This window comes from Rhipicephalus microplus, chromosome 7, assembly GCF_043290135.1.
Source record: "Rhipicephalus microplus isolate Deutch F79 chromosome 7, USDA_Rmic, whole genome shotgun sequence".
NCBI lineage: Eukaryota > Metazoa > Arthropoda > Arachnida > Ixodida > Ixodidae > Rhipicephalus > Rhipicephalus microplus.
The window spans coordinates 162,052,983-162,068,974 of NC_134706.1; positions in this window are offsets into that span (position 1 = coordinate 162,052,983).

The following is a 15,992-nucleotide window of genomic DNA, read 5'->3' on the forward strand; positions in this document are numbered from 1 at the left end:
CAGCGTTGGCATTCCCTTCGTAACACCGGTTGGCCGTTTTGTCATTACAGCACTCACAATAGGAAGTTTCTCCCCATTTTCAACTCTACGAATCCGTCGGTGACGGCATCACCATCGGATTTCGGTGCTCCTAGCACACAGGATACCTGGTGAGTTTGACTCACTCCGTTAAGACAAGCGTCTGCTTTGTGCACAGTCTGACCACACTTGAAACATTTTACAACCGTAGGGCTCGTGAAGTTAGTTCGACAGTTGTTTGCGCGATGACCCACTCGGTTACACAGAAAACATCACGCAATACTCTCCGGTGCACGCTTTTTTTGTTCTGGTGCCGATTTCTTTGAATCTTCGGGACACTCCTTCTTGACTTTGGCTGAATTTGTGCCACCTTGTGCTTCCAAGAATTGATCAGCTAATTCAAGCTTGTCTTCTTGTGACGCAGCCTTCCTCTCTTTCAAATTCAGCGACAGGCTTGGGTGGCAACTGGTAAGAAATTGCTCTCTAATTAGGAGCTCTCTAAGCTCATCGTACTCCTGTGCTGTCCCTGAAAGTTCAATCCATCTGTCGAAATAATGGCAAAGTGGGGCGGCATACTGCGTAGCCGTCTCACCATAAGCTGGCTTTCCTGTCCGAAATCTGTCCCGGAATCCTTCAACAGTAAATCTAAATCGCTTCAGTAAAGCAGGTTTCACCTGTGCATAGTTGGCTGCATCGGTCGGCGTCAGCCTACCGTACACACTGAGCGCTTCACCACTCAAGCAAGTACTCAAAGCAGTTGCCCATTGATGTTCCGGCCAATATTCTCTCCTCGCAATCGTCTCAAATCTGTGAAGGTACGCGTCAAGGTCGTCCTTCCTTTCATCAAACGCTACGAGCAGCTTGCTTGGGTTCAAGCGGAAGCCGTGGTCCTCCCGTTCGCTGCTTTCAACTCTAGCTTGGACCGGAGTTTCACTTCGCTGTTGCAAACGGAGCCGCTCGAGTTCCATCTCGTGCTTCCGCTGTCGTTCCCTTACAGCCATCTTCGCCTCTCTTTCTTCTTTCAGCTGTCGCTCCTTTGCCTCTTTTTCTTCTTTCAGCTGCCGCTCCTTTGCTTCTCTTTCTTCTTTCAGCTGTCGCTCCTTTGCTTCTCTTTCTTCTCTCGCCCTTTCGGCTGCCAACTTTTCTCTCTCCAGCTCCAACTTCAATTGCTGCTCTCTTTCTTCTTTCAGCTGTCGCTCCTTTGCCTCTCCTTCTTCTTTCGCCATTTCAGCGGCCAGCCTTTCTCTCTCCAACTCAGCTGATTTTTCCGCTTTGGCTCTTTCGACCGCCAACTTTTGTTTTTCCAGCTCAGCCACCTTTTCTTCTTTGGCCCTCTATTTTTCTTCTTTTTCCTCTTGGGTGACCCCCTTCCGTAGTTCAGCGCCAGAGACCCATCTTCTCACCAAGAGCTACTAACTTTTCGAGATCCATTGTGTCTCGCAAATGAAGTCTTGCCGCGTGCAGAAAGTATCTGCCTAAATCAGTCTATCCGAACACTCCCATGCACTCGTTAACGAGAACACTGAGCAATATACAAAATCGTTGCGATAGCAGTATAAACAACTAGAGGCTCTTTCTCACTACTTTGGACACACTGTGCACCAAAAAGGTCCTGTCGCGGACGCCGGAATAATTGTCACGGGTCCCGTTACTTTGGGAGGTGATCGCCGGGCTTATTCCAAGGGCCGAAATATCGGCCCCCCGGACAGCACCACGAAAGCGTGCACCATTTAGAAGTGGTCCTATTTGGCGTGCCAGCGGATGCCGGCTGTGGCCCAAAGAACAAGTCAGAGCCGAGAGTTGATAAACAAAACAAAATTATATTCTCAATTATGGCTGATTCAAACAATACACAAGTATGCACACTCGACAATAATTGAATACAATATGTCACCAATCAAACAATGTACTACACAGTACAATCAGCCACACTCGAAACAACGGACACAGACAACAATACGCACTACAATGCAGTCGCATGCATCGAACAACCAAGACACTTAAAGACTAAAGAGTTAGGAAACTTATTCAGTCCAAAGTTCTTGGAACAAAAGTCGGGATGATAGTCTTGCGAGAATCACTCACTCAAAGTCCAGCATTGTTGTCGTCTCTGCTGCCCCTGAAGTTTCTCTTCCAGGAAACCTTGCGTCTTCAATTGACCGCTTTCCAGACTCCAAACTTCTTCGCCGGTAACACGCCGGCTTCCCACACACAGCTGTTGCCACGCGTCTTCGCTCGCTGGCGGTAGACACACACTCTTGCCTGTAGCACGAGTCTTCACCCCTCAGGTGGAAATCCTCTACTTCTCCTCCTTTGTCACTGAGGACAAAACCTTCGCCGACTACACGGTGGAACACCTTACGCACTCCGGCGTATACTTTCTTCTCCTGTTTTGTCACCAAGGACAAAACCTTCACCGACAGACGGGGAGGAATAACCCCACGCACACTGGGGCTGACTTCCTTCTTCTCCTGATCTCCCATCTCTGCTGCTCCATTAAATACCTTCCGCGTGAGATTCCAGAAAGTTCTCATCATTTCGTCGGCGCGATACGCAGTGAAGGCTGGGGAAAGCGCGAGACGGTACGAGGGCCGTCCGCGACAGATGACGCAACCCTGCATCACCACGCCCCTTTCCATCGAGAACTTTCTGGGGCTTGCTCGGCCGCTGATGTGAGGAGCTTCGTCGGCGAACCTACGCTTCCAAGGTGAGAGGGACGCGTGCCCGGCGAGTCTTTGAATGCTTGTTTTCTTTTTTTGTCGTTGACTTCGAGGCATCTCTCCGGCGCCTCGTCGCAAGAATTTGGCGGCGCGCCCTTTTTTGAGCGCTTGTTTTGTGACACCATAGCATCTTTCCACCGCCTCCGGCTCTGCACCTCATCGGCGTCGGTCGTACCGCCGATCTGGCCCTCAGGATTTAGAACGCTTTTACTTGAACTCTAATTGGTCATTTGTTAATAAAGCTTAGTTCTCTCTGTCCCATTGTATGTATTTTTAAGTGTGAATACACTTTATAAGCGACCCCAAACCATCCACCGCCGTCGGCGGCGTCCGCAGTCTTCTCTCTATCTTTAAAAGAAAGAGGACTTGGCGAGCCACAGCGCGACGCTCTACCGAATAAGCCACGGACGCGACGCTGATATCGGTGTCAGTAACGCGCCTAATACTCCCTCCCCCTTCGCTCGCTCCTTCGCTCTCCTCGCTCGCTGAATCTGCGCGCGCACCCCTCTCTCTCGCGCGCCCGCCTTCTCTCTAAGTCTCCCGTCGAGAGCGGGTCGTGCGATGGATGTCCCGGAGGCAACGCTACCATCAGCAACGAATGCAGTACAACCGAATGTCAGCACTGCACCCGTCGTTGGAGGTGACGGTACCGCGGTGGTTTCGCCGACGTTGGAAGAGAAGGCGGCGCTGCGAAGGGCTCGTGAGACCGAACGTAAGCGGGCGAAGCGTGCAGCGGATGCTGAACTGCGTGCTCGCGAGGCCGAGTGCAAGCGGGGGAAGCGTGCAGCGGATGGTGAACTGCGCGCTCGCGAGGCCGAGATGAGGCGTCAGCATCGAGCCGCGAACGCGGCCCAAGAAGCGGAACGGCAACGCAAGCGTTAGGCGGAGAAGGGCGATGAAGGCCGGCGCCGCTGGCAATCGTCAACGGTGAGTGGACGTTCCCGAAGCCGTTCCAGCCAGTGAACGTGCCGCGCGGGAGAGGGTGCGAGCCCAGGACTTTGCTCGTCCGGACGCGTCGTGAAGTGTAAATAAATAATACTTCGTATATAATGTATCGGTGTACAAATGCTTCATGACAAATAACACCTAAATTCATTACTTACACTTTAATCATCATCATCAGTAATAAAACTCCCAAGCATTTCCCCGAGGGTGAACATGGTTAAGTACGAATGCACGGGGTGATGCTATGAGGGGGAGTAAAGTTAAAATCCGTTGGCATTCGCCAGTGAGTTAACGTAAACTCCCCCGTGTGATCAAATTGCGATTCCCAGAAACCATTACACCGTAAAGGCACCATAGTGTGATTAATAAATATAATAGTGCGAAATAATAAATACACCTCATAGCATCACCCCGTGCATTCGCACTTAGCCATGTTCACCCTCGGTAAATGCTTGGGAATTTTTTCTGCCTCAGTGTTTTCTATGTTTAGTTTCCATGTTCTGTCATAAACGTCGTTTGTGTTGTTACCGCGTCATCTTAAAGGCCATTTATTCTCGCATGACACGCAAAAGAAGCGTTGACGAACCTTGGCACCGATAAAGAATACTTTTCATTACAATAAATGGCGAGCCTGCCAGGGTTAAGCTCTTGTGTTTATATATATTTAGGAGCCTCACCTTGTTTGTGTGCCGTGGCTGAGAAACAGACCCGGAAAAGGTGGCACTATTCACTGCAGAACATGGTAGGAATTCGGCCGAAGAAAAAATAATTGGTTGTAAACCAGTTAGGTGCAAGCTAACGCAAGGGCCAGGAGCATTGAGGCTGTTGTGTGATCGTGAGGGTAGCGAGGTTGTTGTGCGGGAGGGCTTGACGCACTGATGTAATAGCGGAATGGGCACGATGGTAGATTCCGTTTCGGACTAACTCGAAACAGCAATGCGCCCTGGCTTTAGCACAGTTGGTGATGCAAGAGCCTTAGGTCGTGTGAAAGATCATGCTAAGCTTGCGGTAAACGTGGCTTGACGGGTGACGGCTGCGGCAGTCTTAAGGAAATTATAAGTGAACAGCGCTTGACATTGTGAGTTGGCATTTGGCGTAGGCGCCTTGCACTTTCGGAAGACATTAGCCTTGAGGGCTCGAAAGCGCTGCTTAGTTTCATGATACGCTTCCAGAAGAATACCGAGTGAGCTGGACTTGATAAACTCAGCCTCTGTGAAGACTGAGTGAAGGCAGCCGTGCTGCTGTTTAAGAAACAGGACATAGAGATCCCATTGAATGGCTAGCTATAGCACATGCTGGGCAGATAGCGTCTTTTTCAATTCTTCCAGTTTGGCTGGCCAAAAGCGCAGCTAATACAAAATGTATAGGTTACCCTATAGTGCCTCGGAAGTTGAAACTTGTTGCAGGAAGGGGTATTCCAGTGTTGAGTTATTCGGTTGACGTGTACAGGCTTGTGTGGAAGGTGACGTAGCTACATGCATACATCCGTCACTGGAATTGTTCCCGCTTCAGCGAAAAAAGTTTGTTGTGTGTTTATTCAGAAGATTGCAGCAAATATTTCTTGGGTAGAGTATTGTAGCCTGGACAGAAGAGTTAAAAAATCAATTTTACTCATAGAGCTGCTTTAAAAAAACAACCTTGTTTCTGCGGTAAGTTAGTGTAAAAAAAAAACGAAAATTAAGCGTGTAAATGTAAATACAGTAGAAAAGTATCAGGCCATTTGAAAACATACATTGTTTGGTGTTGGTTCTTGTTGCCCGTATGCATGTCTAATTTAAAAGTTTGGATTCTTCTGTACTGTGTCATTGTGAAATCGGGCCGGATTGTGATATGGAGACATTTCTGAATGGACCAAGGCTCAATTGACAGCTGTTTTCATTCTTCATCACTGTGTATTGTGAGAAAAGTTGTTTGACTAAAACAACTTTCTTGTGTGTGAGGTTATTGTGATGAGTGAAGAAAATTCCCAAGCATTTCCCCGAGGGTGAACATGGTTAAGTGCGAATGCACGGGGTGATGCTATGAGGGGTATTTATTAATTCACACTGTTATATTTATTAATCACACTATGGTGCCTTTATGGTGTAATGGTTCCTGGGAATCACAATTTGATCACACGGGGGAGTTTACGTTAACTCACTGGCGAATGCCAACGGATTTTAACTTTACTCCCCCTCATAGCATCACCCCGTGCATTCGCACTTAACCATGTTCACCCTCGGGGAAATGCTTGGGAGTTTTATTACTGATGATGATGATTAAAGTGTAATTAATGAATTTAAGTGTTGTTTGTCATGAAGCATTTGTACACAGATACATTATATACGAAGTATTATTTATTTACACTTCACGACGCGTCCGGACGAGCAAAGTCCAGGGCCCGCCCCTCTCCCGCGTGGCACGTTCACTGGCTGCAACAGCTTCGGCAACGTCCACTCGCCGTTGACGATTGCGAGCGGCGTCTTGACGCCGGCCTTCATCGCCCTTCTCCGCCTGACGCTTGCGTTGTCCTTCCACTTCTTGGGCCGCGTTCGCGGCTCGATGCTGACGCCTCATCTCGGCCTCGCGAGCGCGCAGTTCACCATCCGCTGCAGGCTTTGCCCGCTTGTCCTCTGCCTCGCGAGCGCGAAGTTCGGCATCCTCTGCACGCTTCGCCCGCTTGTCCTCGGCCTCGCGAGTGCGCAGTTCGGCATCCGCTGCAGCTTCGCCCGCTTACGTTCGGTCTCACGAACCCTTCGCAGCGCCGCCTTGTCTTCCAACGTCGGCGAAACCACCGCGGTACCGTCACCTCCAACGACGGGTGCAGGGCTGGCGTTCGGTTGTACTGCATTCGTTGTTGATGGTAGCGTTGCCTCCGGGACATTCATCGCACGACCCGCTTTCTACGGGAGACTGAGAGAGAAGGCGGGCGCGAGAGAGAGAGGGGTGCGCGCGCAGCTGCAGCGAGCGAGGAGAGCGGAGGAGCGAGCGAAGGGGAAGGGGGTATGAGGCGCGTTACTGACACCGATATCAGCGTCGCGTCCGGGGCTTATTCGGTAGAGCGTCGCGCCGCGGCCCGCCAAGTCCTCTTTCTTTTGAAGATAGAGAGAAGACTGCGGACGCCGCCGACGGCGGTGGATGGTTTGGGGTCGCTTACACTTAAAAACGACAAAGACGGAAGACAGCGGGCTGAAGCGTCGGACGCAGGCGATCCAGGTTCCGGCCAGGGAACGCGGCCGTCCACGCTGCTGCCGTCCAACTACCAGCCATGGGGCGGCATTGCCGGCACGAGTATTGCATCTCGGGGCGCGACCTGGCTTGCTGTTCTCTTTCTTGCCGAGAACATCTCGGCGAGGCGTCTCCACGGTCAGCCGTTCGGCACAGCGATGAACGTGGCCTGGCTAATGGTCACGGTTGCACCGAGCATCGCGTCTTGGTGCACGCTCTTCGCTGGACGGGCTAGCCATTCGCCGCATGGAGCATCGCGTCTCCGATGCGGGTTGACTGCTCCGTAGTCGCACCCATGCGATCAAGCGCCGGCGTCACCACGGCGTCGCACATCGGCAAGTGAGCGCATTCGATAGCGTCTTTCCACCGCCTCCTGCCATGCACCTCATCAGCGTCGGTCGTACCGCCAATCTGGCCCTCAGGATTTAGAACGCTTTTACTTGAACTCTAATTGGTCATTTGTTGATCAAGCTTAGTTCTCTCTGTCCCATTGTATGTATTTTTTCTGCCTCAGTGTTTTCTATGTTTAGTTTCCGTGTTTTACCATAAACGTCGTGTGTGTTGTTGCCACGTCGTCTCAAAGTCTATTTCTCCTCGCACGACACGACACGCAAAACAAGCGTTGACGAACCTTGGCACCGATAAAGAATATTTTTCATTACAGTATAAAACATTCAACTTTTTAATGCTTTTTTTGTAGCGTGTACATGTGCTCAATACCCATCAGGTGCGTCAGACAATTGAAATCGCAACTGCCACTCTCGACTGGTTCCGCAAAAGACTCAATAGAAGAATGCAATTACGAATGCTGGGAACCTACGTTCGTTTGTCAATTTGATTTCTAGGCATGATTTTAATTCTTATGTAAACAAAAACAAAACCTGCTAAATATTAAAACAAAATGGCTGCTATTGCAATGTGTGTCCCCCTTCGTGATGTTTCTAGACTTACGCGTCTGCAAGCCACATCTGGTGTTACAAACTTGCAAGTGCCCCCCCCCCCTCCTCCCCACGACATCTCCCAATACCCTCCTCCCCAATAAAAAGGGACCAATGTAGGCCTCCGTAGGCATCCGTGATTGCCTACTGACGCATGGCGGGCCATTTCGGTTGCTAGGACCAACAGTACCGATTTCAACATGCTTTTTGAAGGTGCTGAAGGATCAAGAAAACGCCGATTGTTGTAAGTTTCTTGAGAGTTTAATGATAGCTTCTTTGTGAATACCGTAGATTATTGAACCTGACTTTGTGTATAATTCTCCAATGAAAAAAAAATGGTTTCACCCTGTGTCACTGCACAGTCAGAAGCCATCACATGGTCAGGCGTCATTAAGCCTCTATATAGCATTGCTAAGGTTCAGCACATTTGTACAAATATTTCTCGTTAATTGCACATTGAGTATAATCTTTGCTTGAGTTAGTATGTGTGAAACATAAATTTGAAATTTAAAAATTCTCATTGTGGGTTTCTGCAGTAAAGACACATTGATTAAAACTGATGATTCTAGAGCTACGGCAGAGGTAACATTCATTATGTTTTTCGGTTATGGTAAGGATAATGCGTTACCTTTTATATATATATATATATTTATTTATATTTATATATAACGTGGAGCCGTGAAACGTTCCCTTTTTTATTAGAGTAACGAGTAACGTATTTCGTTAATTTTTGCTGTAACTGATACAACCCGAAATATATAGACTTACAGGAGTGATGTCGGCACACACCGTCAGTTGTAATTGCGGTCTATAGGCTGGCTGTAAACATTACATAGATATATTCCTTTCATCCAGCACGTGATAGTGAAGGTTTGCTCGACCATTGATGATCTCGACCTTTGAGGAATACACAACAGCTTCTTAATAATATGCATATCATCCAACCAAAGCGTGCACTTCGTTTCGCTAAAGTATACAGTCAACGTGGGTGCTGTCGTCACGCCGTATGTTTTAGGTAGAAACTTAGCCTACTCAAAATACCCAAAGACGTCGATCCACCTAGCAACGCGTGGCTACCCGCTGATGGTTCTGTATGAAAATAGTATCCACAGTGGAACCTGTCGCATCTGCTGAAATTTTATCACAACATTATTTTACTACCACTTCGCTTGTATTTTTATGTCACTGCATAGCGCAAAGGCACCGCCATTGTGGTTCAGTAGCTAAGGTACTCGGCTGCTGACCCGCAGGTCGCACGATCGAATCCCGCCTGTGGCGGCTGCATTTTCGATAGAGGCGAAAATGCTGTAGGCCCATGTGTTCAGATTTGGGTGCATGTTAAAGAACCCCAGGTTGTCATAATTTCTAGAGTCCTCCACTTCGGCATCTTTCATAATCATATGGTGGTTTTGAAACCTTAAACACCACATATAAATCAATTGCCTTGCGCAAAGCACGCTTGGCTGTCTGCGAAAATTCTATATTATTTTAGAATCTTCTGATAAGCTTGAGACACCTACAATACTGATGATGTTCGATGCCACAGGTATATATAGCGACGTACCTTCACGCAGATAATAGTACCGACGACCAATGCTCTAATTACCGCTATCTGCTTAAAGCGTGAATTTCTAGTACTTTGTACTTTTCTAGGCACACGTTCACGAAATAAAAAGTGTCGTCTTTGGCAACCCAAGTACCACATTCTTTGCCGTCGCAACCACGTGGCAATATGGTGAGATGAGAACGGTGAAATGATAGATACAAACAGTGAGATGGGGCGTAAGTACACGGCCAAGTTTTATTTAAGATGCGTATACCACAAGCTATTTTCTTCTATAGAACCAATATAATGCGGATTTGTTAAAAAACTGCGAAGTTGAATGTCAAGAAAGGAAGAACATGAACTTGGAAAGAGACAGTAGAGACGAAAAGTGATAGGTATTGACGTAAAGTTTGATCGGTCATTCCACGCCAAATGTCCAAGGCGTTTTGGTGGCGGCAAGGCGTTTTGATGACATCAGGTGGATTCGAAAAATGTCGGGCTGATTTACTCCATGAAAGCAGTCTATTGCGAAAATGTTTTGCAGAGAAAAATGTTTTTGGTCACTTATATATGTGGCCGAAATGCCGGCTATAGGCTGGGTCCTATAATGAGTCCTAAGATAAAAGCACATTTACTGAACGAGTCTATATGGGCTCCATTTGTATTGCCGACCTATGGTTCCGAATGTTTAAAACCTCCTACTATGGCGTGCCTTGTTGTCGTATTGACGTTCCGGCTTGTAAAGCCGAAAACTTTATTTTTCAAATGATAAAACTGTTCATATCTCCCCCTCCCCGGATCTCATTCTAGGTTCTTTGATAAACACCAGTCATATATATTTAAAAAATGCTTGGATATCAACTATTCATAACTCTAATTTAAGGATGTGGAAATGAAGTGACCGCCACTAAATGATCGATGAGGTGAAATATTAACAACCAAAAGCATAGTAAACGTGACTAAAAAGCTAATTCTACGCTAAAACAATGTAACCTGAACTAATGATGTCACTACACCTCTAAAACCTCATGCAATGTATATTGCAAACCTGGAAGGTGCAGTTATTCAAGCGCTTTTTGCAGTGAAGTTTGGCCATGGAATTAATCCCGTTCATGGTGGTGCAATCTTTCAATTTGACGTTGGAATATATAACGAAGCATTAGGAAATTCTTTCCATGAAACCCGTATTTTTTGATGATGTAATTGAGGATTGTATGCATTGTGCTGGCACGAAGTTTAATGTAGGTGATGTGTTTGTAGAGTACACCGTTCGCTGACTGTGGTGAAATAGAAACAGCACTTTATGTTAATTCATGCTACAAAACTCACGTGATCTGCTCTCAGAGAACAGAAGAATACATAAAGAAGTGCGTTACTAACAAATGGAGGAACTAAATATTTCCCGATCTTTTAATGTTGTTTCTGTAATCCAATCTACAAACATTTGTATTAAACGAGCATGACGGTACGAAGGCATGTAATTGGGTTCTGCAGCTTGTTGTGACACATGTGCCACTCCAGGTCACCTTTATTACGTGACATCGGAATTTACACTGATTTTGATCTATATTTATGTACCTAATCAACGGAGAATAAGTGCTAAGCTCCAGATTCATTATTAATGTGGCTTCAAAGACGAGAAAGCAGCACGATTCGTGAGCAATCGAGCACCCGTTCTCAATCTCTATTGCGTTGAACTGCTTGTGCCCTCAGATGCCACTTCAGTTTTTTCTTGAATGAATGTGGTGATTCGGGAAGTTGGGACCACTAAAGAGGACTTTAAGAAGAACGAGAGAGACAGGATGGGTGGTTGTGAACGTCGTGAGGAAGCATTAGTTTGCGCTAAAGTTTTCCGATAGCAATGCGCCATCTGGCTGGATTTGAAGTTTTGTTAAAATGTACGATGACACAGACCATGGGCTTTTGTCATGTCATTCGCTACCAATTAAACAGCGGCTGCGTTATTTAGGGTACCATGAAAATTCTCGTGGCCATATTTCAAGAAGGAAGGAGGCAGAAACGCACCGTTCATGCCGTACGTGATCCTTCATCACTCGCGGAAATAAATTTATTCAAGCTGAAACGTGGTCAAAGAATTCTTTTACCTCTCGGCCATCAGAGAGGCTTTTAATTCTCGAGTCTGTTTATGAGGTATTGCTGCCATCTTTATCCAAACGGCCTGCAGTTCTGTTGTACCGACACAACATAGCAATGACCTTGTTTTTGTAGATTTTTTTTTCATTCTCATTTAAACACTTTTCCATTCATAGTCATCTTTGAAGCTCGTAAGAACTTCCTGTCGTCTCTCACCCATCATTGCGTTTTTCCAGTCCACACTGCAAACGGCTTGATGGCAAAGTCATTTTCCACGCTCAAGTTTCTCGTACCTAATCTTTGGCGCTCTTTGTGCTCTTCAAGGAATGCAGAAAGACTACAAAACGCAACGAGCTCTACACCGTGCCTTCAGGACTGGTATGGGGCAAACATGTTGTGAGTGGTGTCGCAGTGTTCTGCCATTGTGCTCCGTTTGCTGTTCCCTGCGCTCAAGTTAAGTCAACATGTGGCGTCGTTGCGGCGCCATTGGTGTCGTGTTTCCCGTGTCTTTTCTTATACACAGTGCTCTGCGAATAAACGCCTCTGTGTATCCGCTCGTGCCGAGGTCACGGATTACGTTTTTCCTTCCTTCCCCAGCTGTGGTGACAATCCGTGGTTAGATTACCGGTTGTTTATTTATTTCAGTTTTCTCGTTTAGCTAGTTTTCTGTATTCTTCCCCAAGTAAGGTGATCTAAGACATTTCTTTCTTGTGGGAATGGCCATAGGTATGTGCGTACGTGGTTGCAGCTCCACATTTCCAAGTCGTACGACTGGGACTGCCCTGCCAATGGCCCCTATTCTCTTTCTGCTCTGACAGCCATGGCCGTCACGTTCTTCCAAACCTTGTCCTCCTTCCTACTTCTAAACTCTTTTTTCCCCTCCCCACCCCTCCCTTCAAGCCACTGAGCCCTGCTCTCGCAAGAAAAGATAGCGTCCTTTTTTCCTTTTCTTCAACCACAGATTCATCCATTCAAGGGAAGCTTGCATGCTGTAACTGGTTTGGAAGGCAGGTAAGATTCGCGGAAACTCACCTCACCCTGAGCTACCGAGCACAATAAAAAGCTTAGCCGAGAGTCATGAGAAGGCGAGATTACACAGCAAGATGAAAAGAGAAGGTATTTTGCCTAATTAAGTATTGCGAAAGCCACTGGGGCAACCCTTACCTTTACCACCACCCCCACTTCTATTTGTACATTGAAGTAATGAGAAAAGTCTAGCCAAAACACATTAAAAAAAACGACGTTTTGAAGCCATTCTCTCACCCCTGAAGAAGAAGCCGGACCAGCTTCGAAACATCGGTTATTTTTTCCTTAAATATATTTTGGTTGGAGTTCTCATTCCTTCAGTTTCTATCCAAAACAGACAGGCTTATGTCGAATGTTCACCTTTGATTTCTTTCGTACATTATATCCTTGCTGCTCTGATAAAACCCCTCACATCGAAACATTCAAAGAAGCAATGACAGGTGCGCAACCGTAAACAGCCCCTCTTCCTTCTTGGGCGCTTATATCTCTGGTGTGCGTGTGTGTGCGGGGGGGGGGGGGGTAGAAAGAGGAGTACTGAAAGAAAAAAATGTTGCATCTTGTTTTTTTATTTGTTGCAGCAGGTAGCTAACGACCTAGTCATTATTTTCCTTTTGAGGAAGCAGCATACAATACAACACAATCATACATACCTAAAAAGACGCAAACGCAGGCGCTGTATTGCAACTGATGAGTTATTGTTGAAAGACTTTATTTATTTATTCATGATACTTTACAGGGCCCGATAGGGCATTGAGTAAGGGGAGCAAGTACGAAACAAAAAATATCAGAGATAAATGCATTAATAAATACAGGGAAACAAAATTGAAAAAAAGAAAAAAAGGGTACAGTGTAGTTAAGGAACTTTTTTTTCCTTCCTCCTTTTCCCTCCTTTCTCCTTTCCTCCCCTTTTTTACACATGGCAAAAAACAGCAATTAACAGCAAAGGAGAGAAAAAAAAAACAAATATATATACATATATATGTATATATATATACACACATATACATATGTACAGTGCAAAGCATTTTCAAACAGAGGAACAGCATTTCTTATTCCATGAAATAATTTTTCGCCAATCACACACACTCGCAAAGGAAAGAATGGAGGAAGAATTCGCGAAAAAAAATAAAAATAAAAATTAATGGTAACGACATGATACTATTTCAAGAAATGCTTACGCAATTGGTCAAGAAATGCTTGATGGTTACGGATAGATGCAATATTGTCGGGAAGATCATTCCATAGAACAATGGCTCGGGGAAGTGCTGATGAATTGAAAGTGTCAGTTCGTCCACTGATGCGTTTAATGCTATATTGATTATGCAAGCGGCGTGATATGCGTGAAGGCGCTTCCAGTGGTAAGGGAGATGGCCTGATGCTATAGCGATATTTATGGAATAAAGATAAAAGAGAAATGGAACGGCGTACATTTAACGGCACAAGCGGTATGTCATGTTTGATCTGCGTTATGCTGGAATGTGGGCTGTAGTTGGAAGTAATGAAACGAGCGGCTCTGTTTTGTACAGACTCAAGCTTGTTAGTCAGGTAGACTTGATGAGGAGACCACACTGGTGAAGCATATTCTAATTGCGGACGAACGATGGTTTCATAGGTGAGTTGTCTTAGACTGCTTGGTGAGTTCCACAAGTTCCGGCGCAGGTATCCAAGTGACCTGGATGCCTTGGCAGTAATGGTGTTAATATGCATGTCCCATGAAAGATTGTGCTTGAGATGGACGCCTAAATATTTATACGATGATGCCTGGGCTACTAATGTGCTATCTATGAGGTATGAAAAATCGGAATTGATGCGCTTGCGGCTGAAAGTGATAACCTTGCATTTAGTAGAGTTAAGATTCATCTGCCATTTGTCACACCACTTTGCAATTAATATGAGATCATTTTGAAGTACGAGGTGATCTTCGGTAGATTTAATTGAGCGGTAAATGATGCAGTCGTCAGCGAAAAGACGCAGGTTAGAAGATATGCCTGTGGGTAAATCGTTAATGTATATTAGGAACAGTAAAGGACCAAGGACACTGCCCTGGGGCACACCTGATGTTACGTCACAGAGAGATGAGGTAAAACTGTTAGCTGAAGTAAACTGCTGACGGAAAGAAAGAAAGTTACGAAGCCATGATAATGTTAAAGAATCCAGACAGAGAGCTGATAATTTCGAGAATAAACGCGAGTGTGCCACACAGTCAAATGCTTTAGCAAAATCTAAAAAAATACAATCCGTTTGAAGATTAGCGTCCATGTTAGAGTGCAAGTCAGTTGTGAATTCTAGCAGCTGCGTGTCACATGACAGTCCTTTTCTGAAACCGTGTTGCTGAGGAAAAAAGAAGGAATTATGTTCAAGATGAGCGTAAATATGGGAGGCGATAATGTGTTCAAGTAACTTACAGCAAATGCATGTTAGTGATATGGGTCGGTAGTTATGCGGGGAATTTTTATTACCGCTTTTGAAAATTGGGATGACCTTGGCAATCTTCCAGTCCGTGGGTGATAAGCCTGATGATAATGATTGCTGAAAAATATAGCAAAGAATTTTACTTGATATTAGGACTGTGTTTTTTAATATTTTAGAGTTAATGTTGTCAACTCCAGCACTGGTTGAGATCTTGAGATTTCCTATGAGATTAGCGATACCTTCAGCGGAGACATCAATCGCACTCATGTACTGATAATCATGGTCAGGAACAATGGGTATGTTGGAATGATCTTCCCTCGTAAATACAGAGGCAAAATATCTGTTAAAGACATGCGGGCATTCGCTATCATCAAGTGGCTGCTGTTTATCGTCACACAGTGAAATGTGATTACTAAAGCTATTAGGAGACACAACACGCCAAAACTTTTTAGGATTAGATTTCAAGAGAGAGGGAAGATCTTGGGAAAAATATTTCTTTTTTGAAGTTTGAACGGCGCAACAGTAGCTTTTCAAGCATTCGCGATATTTTTTCCAAGCCGATGATGTAGGTGCAAGCTTAGCTTTTCTGTAAAGACGCTTCTTTTTATTACGATGACGATTCAGATGTTTGTTAAACCAGGGATTAGTTTTATCGTTGGAAATGGACACCATGGGAACGTATCGGTGCACTAAATTTGTTAGCACGTTCTTAAAAAGCACCCAGTTCTGCTCAACGGTCCTATCAAAAAACGAAGGTAAAAATGTCCGAACGAAAAATTTGTTAAGTGCAATATTCATATCCTTATAATTAGCTCGATTGTAATCGCGGATTTGAGTGATCGTGCTACCTTGAAATGCAAGAGGAATGGTAAGTTGTAATTGGATAAGCCTGTGATCACTAAAACCGTCAAGGTATAAAACATCACCAATTGACTCAGGAGCATTGCAGAAAACGAGATCTAGAATATTAGTACCGCGGGTTGGCTGATTAATTGCTTGGAAAAAATTGAAGTCTAAGGTGAGGTTTATGAGCTCTGTTGCATTTTGGCAAGAAGATGACAATTGAGACCAATCTATTTGCGGAAA